This window comes from Microtus ochrogaster, unplaced genomic scaffold, assembly GCF_000317375.1.
Source record: "Microtus ochrogaster isolate Prairie Vole_2 unplaced genomic scaffold, MicOch1.0 UNK4, whole genome shotgun sequence".
Classification (NCBI taxonomy): Eukaryota; Metazoa; Chordata; class Mammalia; order Rodentia; family Cricetidae; genus Microtus; species Microtus ochrogaster.
In genome coordinates, this window is record NW_004949102.1 from 11,303,404 (window position 1) to 11,312,154 (window position 8,751).

At 45.5% G+C, this 8,751-nt stretch overlaps 1 protein-coding gene across 4 annotated transcripts in view; it reads left to right on the top strand.

Annotated features, from left to right (window-relative positions):
- The first annotated feature begins 503 nt into the window (after nucleotides 1–503).
- Nucleotides 504–8,751, top strand: part of Cald1 (caldesmon 1) — a 192,806-nt gene continuing 184,558 nt past the window's right edge. Inside the window, exon 1 of one of the 4 annotated variants that reach the window (XM_026788562.1) lies at nucleotides 504–777. The gene's annotated coding sequence lies outside the window, so the exon portion shown is untranslated. The remainder of the gene's footprint in view (nucleotides 778–8,751) is intronic. The other 3 variants (XM_026788564.1, XM_026788565.1, XM_013353259.2) reach the window with 3 other exon arrangements.

Here is an 8,751-nt window from a genome sequence, read left to right on the forward strand (position 1 = left end):
ATAACACAGGCATATTCTTGGCTAGAACTTAGCCTGGACAGCAGACCTGAGTCTTATCCGCCTCGGGTTTTCAACTCGCAGAATGATTTAAATTTATTTTGCAAAGCAGCTACTTTGAAAAGAAATATGCAATTAAGGCTTCCCCAACTGAAATGGCTCCCCCACCCCACCCCACCCCCAGCCTCATCCCCATAAGTACAACTAACTAACTATCCACTTCTTGTTTGGTGAACTGTACTTTCTTCTTAAAGCTCTATTTGTGTTCTACAAGACAGCCTCTTTCTCCAAGATTAACGTTTCTTATGATTGTTCCTGACAATGGATTCACTTCCAGGAGGCCCTGCTTAGGATAACCAAAAAAGGGCATGGAGCAGGCTGGTTTTGGCAGCCTGCTCGGAGTTTCAAGCTTTTTAGGACTTGGTTTTTCTGATGAGTGATGTCCTGAGCATGCCTAGGGAATGACAGGCATCTGCACGGGCAGACAGCATCACCTTGGCCGGGGTGTCGTCATTGGCTGCCTATTAGAAAACTACAGGACAATGCATACCACCGCCTGCTGACTGTAAACATAGGGGATATGTGTTCACTTAGCATGGACTTCTGGGAGGGGCCAAGGAAGGGCGGTCTGCAGTTTTATTGAATAGAGCAGTGTGCTTTAGGCGGCCTGCCTGCCTGCTTGCTCTCTCGTTGTGTTGCTTAAAGGGACCTCAGCTTCCTTCCCGACTGCGCGAGCGACACCACGGTCCTCCTCCTGGGGAAGAAGCTGCTGCCTAAGAGGTAGGACACAGGGTCTTTCTTTTTCCGCCTTCAGGGAAGCGGGAGTCGCTCCACGGGTTTCAGGCAACATTCCAGGCAGAGGCTGCTGGATATGCAAAATCTTTCGAGGCAGGCAAGGGACCCTGTAAATTCCCAAAGCCAGCCTGGACTTCCCTGACCTGCGTATGTTCCCAGAAACTTCAAGTTTTGTTTCTAGAAATGGGGAAGAGGAAAGACCACACAGTGGCATGTTCAGGGAGCATGGACAACTTTGCCTAGGATGCGATTCTGGTTTCAAGAGGGACATGAATTGTTTACCTGGTATTCTCGGTGCCAGCCAGTGGGCTCCGCTGCTCTGTGCCTCAGGCGGTTTCTTCTCCATCTTCTGCTAGCAGACATTTAAATAGGTTTCAGGTTTCGCTTAAAATCTAACAGCAACAATTTTTCAGATCGTTAAGATAAAGAGTGATTTTTTTTTTCCCTAGCTAAATATATTTCTGTTACTCTGCTACCAGGACTTTAGAATTGGGATTTCAGAGATGTAAAGAAATAAGATCAGCGTTCTACCCCGGGCACCAACTGGCTCACTGTCACTCATCTGCCCAGGCAGAAGATGACTACCTAGTCTGTTTTCTATAAAACCGAGCAGCAAGGGAATGTAATGCCTGAGTGGGTGTGTGTGTGTAGAAACCACGGTCAACTTCCTTCCGAAATATTTCTCGGGAAACCTTCATTTCTGTTGGAAAGTATGCCTAGAGAGTCAAAAAATATATAAGTGGGAGAGAATGTTCCAGAAAGGAAGAAGAGGGGCTTTTATCTCCAGACAGACGTATTTGGGCACCCCAAACAGTAGTGCAAGTTGGTATTAGTCGGTAACTCCTTTTAGAAAGAGCTGGTTGTAAAGGGCGGGGGAGTTTCAGTGCTCTGGCAATACATGGTCAAAAAGGCAGAGGAGAACAAAGTGCTTGGTATTCACAGAGCCCTTCTGGTAATAAGGCTGCGCGTGTGGAATTGAAAACGGAAATAGTGCGGCCCCTTAGAGTTAGGCAAAACCAGACGTGCGTGGCTAGAACTTACTGAGGACAAGGGGCCCTGCAAAAGGAAGAAGTCTGATCATTGAAAGAATAACATTCATATTAAGGACTAGAGTCCCAGACGACCGCTAAGCCAGAGAGTAGGACGGATTGGGCTCGAGACTCACCGAGCAGTGCTTGAGTTCACACGTATTGGGGGGATGAGAACAGAGTGCCCCGTGTGTTTTCTTTCCATGGAACAGCTCTGGGTAAGAGTGAGGAAGGGTACAAGCCGACTCGATTCGACGATTGTCCTTCCCTGGGGGACATCAAGTTCCAAACTTCTCACAGGGTTTTTTTAATGTCAATCAAATCATGAAGAGCAATTTCTTTTTCTCAAATGTTCTCTAAACCATGTAGGGGATGCAGTTTTGAAGACAATCTATAATCTTGGATTTGGGAATAAATTCCATTTTGAAGCCAGCAGCCCTCCGCCCCCCGGAGCCCCCCAAAATATAGTTTCTCTATGGTCGGTTTTCCCATCCCCCTCGTGTGCTCCCCACACCCCATCACTACAAAAACACATTTTCTAAAATCACACTGCATGTGTTCTCTCCACACTGAGAGAGGGATTTTAGTTCATGGCAAACTTTAGGCAGCTCCTGGTGCTATTTCCTTCCTGTGGAGTGTGAGCTGGGATACATTTCCCCAAATAGGGAGGTAAATAAAGCTCAACGAAGCCACAGGCTGGAAACTTCGCTTCTATTAAAATCATTTAATGAGAAACATAAAGGCAAAGTTCTGGCTAAGAAAAAAAAATCCCAGAAACGAATAGATCTCAGGGCACATAAAGAATGTACTTGACTGGTTTACAAGTGAAGTGTGGGGTTGTTTCCATTTCTGAAAGTGAATAGAATGTGGAGTTTAAAACATTCAAATCAAAAGATTGCCCTAAGCATGCAATTTTTGGATCAGAGAGAGAAGATACAGGCTCCTGTTTCAGATTCAAGGGTTTAAAAGCAATGTGCGAATGTATTCCTGACAATAGGCTAGTCACTGTTTTCACTGGTTTCTGTGACTGGTCCCAGTCCCTTCCTGTTCTCTGCAGGTAGAATAGTTTGGTTTGGAAGTGTATCATAGAAAGTTCCAGAATCTGGCTCAGGTATTCTCTGTTCTATAGACCTTTTCTTAAAAATACATACAGTTGTGGCCATCTGTCTTTCACGATAGCATGGCTACCAGTTAGTCATTCTTCAATGAGACAAGAAGTGACTTAGGGATGGACATGAGAAGGGTTCGGCCAGCGCCCCATCTGCCCGGTTGTCTGTCACATGGCTTGGCAATGTGGTGGGCTGAGGCCATGGTCGGGAGGTGGGGGTGGGGAAAATGCTGACCAAGTAGAATGCAAATAGCATGGTAGGACTGGGGAGGAGGTTAGGGAGATCCTGCCAACAGGGCTTTCAAGCATTAAGAAGGCGTTCTCCGGGCAAATCTCAGAATGCCCAAAAATAGCTCCCAGAGCTTCTTAACGGAAAGTCCTTCATCTGTTAAGCCAATCTAGACACACACAGACTCTGAGGAGCTGGCTAATTTAAAGAGATACTCTCAGCTCGGGCTTAACTCAAGAGCTACAAGATCAGGGCTCGCTTCTGGTTTTGCTTCCTTCGCTTCAATGCTCCTGACCTTTGAGGAAGGAAATCAACTCTTCGGCCTCACCTGGCATGGCCGTCAGCCTAGCTCTCGTCCATCCTGTAGGGGATGAGAGATTTTATCTCCTTTCCCTAGAGGCACACGGAGGCTAAGTTTGAATCTTCAGGGTATCATGCTAGCTCTGAGTGGTTGTCACCATTTCCTATCTCCTTTCCCTGAAGATCTCTCCTCCTTTCTTCTATCTGAGAAAGCTTGTGTGGTGCTTTCTAGGGCCCTGATCCTAGAGCTTTAAGAAATGGGTTCTTCCCAACGTTATCTGAAATTTGGCTTTAAGGATCAGAGACCCGGAGCAGAGGGATAGATAATAGGAGGCAGAACGAGGTAGGCTGCCTATGGCGCACAACAGCATCCAGGAACCAAGAAATGCGAAGAGCCAGGTGAACAGCCCAATGACAGAGTGCTGACAACAGACAGGCCTTAGTAAATGAGGTGGCTTCTCTGCCTCCAGCCAAAAAGGATGGAATTAATCCCAGCTTGTCATGCCTGGGCCTTGTAGGCAGGATGAGGTAACCAGCAGCACCTGGCTGGGGTTCCTGCCCTTATTGAGACCAGATTGCTCTAGGAGCTATGCCTCTCACCTCTGGTGGCTTCACTAAACAGTGTTCCCCACTTTAACTAAAGCCTGGTGCTACCCTCTCACCCTTACCCCTTAGATGCTCAACTGACCAGCTCCCCCATCTCCTAGTTAGACTTGAACGTTCCTGCATTTCCAGACTTGGAAGTCAACAGGAGCTTATCTGTGGAAGGGGACCCAGGCAAGTGTCAAACACGGAGAGTCCTGGATAGGGCATAGCCAGTTGACTACAAGCCAACAAATTGTCTACAAGGGAGAGAAAAAATTAGCTAACTTCAGATAGTGTCTGTTGCCAGCTAATCTAGTCCGCTTAGGAACCAACTTATAAACCTGCTTCAGCTTCTCATTTGAGTGCTGGATTGGAGATGTGGCCTTCATACCCAGCTCAGGGGTGCGGAGGTTGGAGATCTGAGCCTCCATACCCAGCTCAGGGGTGCTGGGATTGGAGATCTGAGCCTCCATACCCAGATCAGGGGTATCTTTGTTGTTTTGAAGGTCTGGTGGGAGGAAATGGGTGTGAATATGCAGATATGTAGGAGAAGTGTGTCTCATCCAACCTTCATTCCAAAGCAAGGGAGAGCCAGATTCAGGGAAGAAGTGCTTTTCAACAGGAAGTCTGTCGGGGTTAAAGAAATTTAGAAATAGCTCCTTGTGAGTGTATCCCAAGAATGCACCAAGAAATTAATAACAGTATTGCTAAGGGGCAGTGAGGAGCGGTTGGACTTTAAAAAAAATATTTTAAGCAAATTGGGCGTTCTTTGCAAGTGCTCACCTTCATGTGTGTTTTTGCTATGTGTATGTATACATATATTAACATACATATGCATATATGTGTATGTCTACACTAAGGGCGCATACACAGCAATGACGATAGCTTGATGACTGTTTGCTTCCTGTTTCCTGAGGCTTTGGCATTGTGTCGTGAACATGCGGATGAAAGCTCTTGACCACCAGGAAATCATTTCGCTCGGACAGGAACATATTAAGTAGGAGTACATAATTAGTTCCTTTTAAGCCCACACGGGACATTCCCTCTCCTGTCCCCCAAGACATTTTTCTGGGGAGCTAGATAGACCTCACCTATAGGTCAAAGACTGGCAGGACCCAGATTAAGTAGCAACAGGCTCAAGGGCCAGTTGCATCAGAGCTGGAATCGAGAGTGCCAGTCCGGCCAGAATGGATAAAGAATTCAAAATAAGCGATGTCATGACTTACAGCTGGGAGAGTATAGAAGAAATAGTAACAGCCAGAAGTCACACAGATTTTTTCCAAACCAGGATCTCACTCAGTAAGGCAGGACCCTGAGAGGTACAACCGTCTCAGAATCAAGGACCAGGGGGTCCTTCTGTTTCTAAGCTTCAGGGGCTTCAGCAAAGGGGTGGGGGTATAAAGTACAGATGGAATAATTAAGGGGTGGGGGATCCAGAAGCCAAACAGGGTGCAATCCACAGGGGATGGGGTTAAGACCCAGGAAGGTCAGGGAAGCCAGCAGGGAACTATGGCTCTCAAGGCTGTGTTCTCATTGTGTAAACCCAGCTACTCTGGGCAGCTGTTCCACCACCTGGAAAATTCCTTGTGTGCTTCAGGCAGTTCCTTGTGCGCTTCAGGTCAGATCCTCCAAGAGGACATTCGATTGGTTCAGGTCCCTTAGCAGAGCAGATGTCCAAGGCTCTGCCGTATCTCAGTGTGTTACTCAGTGGGTCTGGCAGTCATCTTACCCCCATCAGGGATCATCCTCGGGTAAAGAAAAGCTCGGGAGGGCTAATTTCAGTTGAAGAGAAAGCTGGATGCAGAGGCAAATACCTGGAATAACCAACAGTTCCTAATGCCTATCACTTGAATTTTTCCTGTGAATGAGTTTGTGGCTGGGCAAACCCCCAATGTCAGGGTCATATAGTTCTTAGTGGTCATCTTCACATGACATGGTAAGCCAGTCTTAAGAGAGGTTGACTTGAAGTTGACACCACAAGTAACTGAAAAACAAGTCATCATCCTTCTTTAGAAAAAGTCTAGAGAAAATTCCCATAAGACTGGTTGGCAAAAAGCTTTGTATCTTTGTATAAACCATGGATATGATGGTACAGCTACTCCCCTAAATGAAGGCAATCTATCAAAGTCAGTGAGTTAACAACTGAACGATTTTAATAAAGAAAAATTGAGGCTCTGGGGAGATGACTCAGTGGGTAAGAGTGCCTGTTGTACAAGCATGAGAACTTGAGTTTAAATCCTCAGCGCGGTCAGGGAGCTGCATCCCAGTACTGTGGAGGGCAGAGATGGGAATCTCTGGGACTTGCTGACTGCCATTCTAGCTACAGATTCAGTGAGACACCTTTTTCCAAAAAGTAAAGCAGAGAATAAGAGAGAACACTTGATAGGCTCCTTTGTTCTTCACAGGGGCATGCATGAACATGTGTGTGTGCACACCCCATCTGCAGCACACACACACCTGCACTTGTATTACCACATATACAACACAAAACCTCACTTAGCTGCGTGTAAGTCACAATTTCTTTGTAAACCAAATGCACTAAGTTAGTGTAGTCTTCTTTTTTACTGTTTGTTTGTTTGTTTGTTTGTTTGTTTGAGATAGGGTTTCTCTGTAGCTTTGTAGCCCACCCTGGAACTAGCTCTTGTAGACCAGGCTGGCCTCACACTCACAGAGATCTGCCTGCCTCTGCCTCCTGGGTGCTAGGATTAAAGGCGTGCGCCATCACGGCCCAGCAGGCTAGTGTTTGTTGTCTTAATCAATGGAATTCTGCGGTCTAGGTGATACTCATTGACTAAACACCCTCCTGATGTCTATCAAGCAGGGAAACAGATGCTCTATGTTCTCCCAGCCATGACCACAATGACAGCACCATGCTCTTCTGGGCCCCTCTTCAAATAAGCATTAACAAGAATACAGTCAGGAATGAGCCCCAAAGAGCAGATCAGGGAAACCAAACAAGGACCAGCTAGGAAATCTAAGGATGGGTGTGCACAAAGAAAAGGCTGTGCATACAAGGAGGCATTCTAGGATTTGGAGCATCTCTGTACAGGGACAGGAGGAAGCACCTGCCTCAAGAGAGTATAATTTCATGGACTTTTTAAGCTGCAAGTACTTTGGAATATTACTTAACCCAGGGAGTACATACTGGGCCTACCCAGTTGTTAAGGTTTCCTATGCTGTATCCAAGTTCACAGAGGTGGAAAATGCTACCACTGATAAAGATCACAGAAAGAGCCTTGGCTGCTGAAGAACCATGCTTGACACATCATTAGTAAGATCTATAGGTTCCCAACTCTGGACCTGATCCCTGGGAGGCTACAAGTTATTGCAAATATATATATATATGTATATACATATGTATATATATATCACCTACCTATATACACAGTGATTTTTGATAAACTGAGTAAATAATGTATCTCTTCCTGACACATTTTTCTAATTATAGAACTACATTATGATGATGAGATGCTAAATTAGCAATGCATTAATTGAAGTCATAGTCACTTCTAGCTTTTGTATTTTCCCAATCACGGGACCATTGATGTGTACTACTGTTGTGCATAGGAAAGATCAGAAACTTGGGGGTCTTAAGAAGAAAAAACTTTTCTTAAGCATAAAGGAACTAGGCTGGTGGATGTCGTTCTGTGATAGGGCCACCTGCCTGGAATGCGGAAGGCCTGGAGTTTGATTCCTAGCACAGAAAAATAAGCAAATAAATATCAGTAATCCACTTTTCAATTTCTAGATAAGAGATCAAAATCTAGTGATACACACCAAGTAAAATTACATATATATGTACATATATATGTATATATATGGTGCCTTTGAGTAATGTTTACCTGCTCTGTTAGCTGACAAGCTCACAGAGCAGGCAACAGTGCCTTATTAGCTTATTAAATGTTCAGTTGCCTGGCATATAGCAGAATCCCAATAAATATTTGCTGAATGGAGGAACAGCCCAAGCGAGCTGACCAAGGCCATGTCCTCTGTCAGTGACAGAGATAATTCTGGAACACACAGCTTTAAAGTTCCGGGCAGTTCCAGATAAAAGGATGCTCCACTGTAGCGATTCACAGATTCAGTCTGCCTGTATCAGTGGTTTTTAGGCAATCGCACAACTGGAATGAACTTCAGAGCCTTTTGACAAAGACTCAGCCCTGGAGGTTCCGATTCAGTAGGTCTTGCTGGAGTGGGGTCCAGGCATCTGCAGTTTGTAAAACCTCCTTCCAGGCTCTGATGAAACATCCTGCCTCAGAGATGATTCTGGTCACTGGTGTTTACAGTCATTTATGGCACATGATGGAGTTCCTGATTCCTCAGAAACTTATTTTTGTTTAGATGGTTTCCCCCCTAAAAGTTACAGCTGTGTATCCCAAATAATCCATTTCTCCAAGTCTCTTTGGACGCGCTGACGTATTTATCTGAAACGCCCGTGTCTTCCCCTAGCCTTTCTTGTCTAAATGCAAAACTATCCGTCCCATGAGGTCGAGCTCGCTGATGAGATTTCCAGGGCTTGCCTTTGTAAAGTGCTGGAAATGTGGCACGAATAAGATTTCCTATGGTGTTTCCATGTCTTATTCCAGCCATTGTTACAGTGCGGAATTTAGGCTTTGGGGAGGGGGAGGTGATTCCAAGAATTCTTCCTTTATAAGTATTTATGTCTTTGAACAACTTTAAGGATGTACCTCAGCTAGTTCCCTTAGCGC